The following is a 717-nucleotide window of genomic DNA, read 5'->3' on the forward strand; positions in this document are numbered from 1 at the left end:
ACACTTCTTTGGTCTTCCTTATTCATTGTCCAGCTCTCACATGCATACGAGGTGATTGGAAATATCATGGCCTGTGTCAGGTGCACCTTAGTCCTGAAGAAGACATCCTTGCTCTTCAGCACTTGAAAGAGTTCCTTCACAGCCGACCTACCCATTGCTACACGTTGTCTAATGTCCTGACTGCTGCTTCCATTGACCTTGATTGTAGAACCAAGCAATGTGAATTCTTTGACAACTTCAATCTTCTCTCCATTTATCGTGGTGCTGCTTATTAGTCCAGTTGTGAGGATTTTTGTCTTCTTTATATTCAGATGTAATCCATACTGCAGGCTATGTTCCTCAATCTTCATCAGTAAGTGCCTCAAGTCATGCTCACTTTCAGCAATACAACAAAGTTGTATCACCAGCGTATCTCAGGTTGTTAATGATTCTCCCTCTAATCTTGATGTCCTGTTTTTCTTCATATAGTCCAGCTTCTTGGATTATTTGCTCAGCATATAGATTGAATAAGTATGGGAAAAGGATACAACCCTGACACAATCCCTTCCTGATTTTAAACCATGCAGTGTCCCCTTGTTCCATTCAAACGACAGCCTCCTGGTCAAGGTACAGGTTCTTCACAAGTACAATCAAGTACTCAGGAATTCCCATTCTTCTCAATGTTATCCATAATTTCTCATGATCCACACAATCAAGTGCCTTTGCATAGTCAATAAA

This window comes from Orycteropus afer, unplaced genomic scaffold (assembly GCF_000298275.1).
Source record: "Orycteropus afer afer isolate SDZICR_OR568_19922 unplaced genomic scaffold, OryAfe1.0 scaffold00441, whole genome shotgun sequence".
Classification (NCBI taxonomy): Eukaryota; Metazoa; Chordata; class Mammalia; order Tubulidentata; family Orycteropodidae; genus Orycteropus; species Orycteropus afer.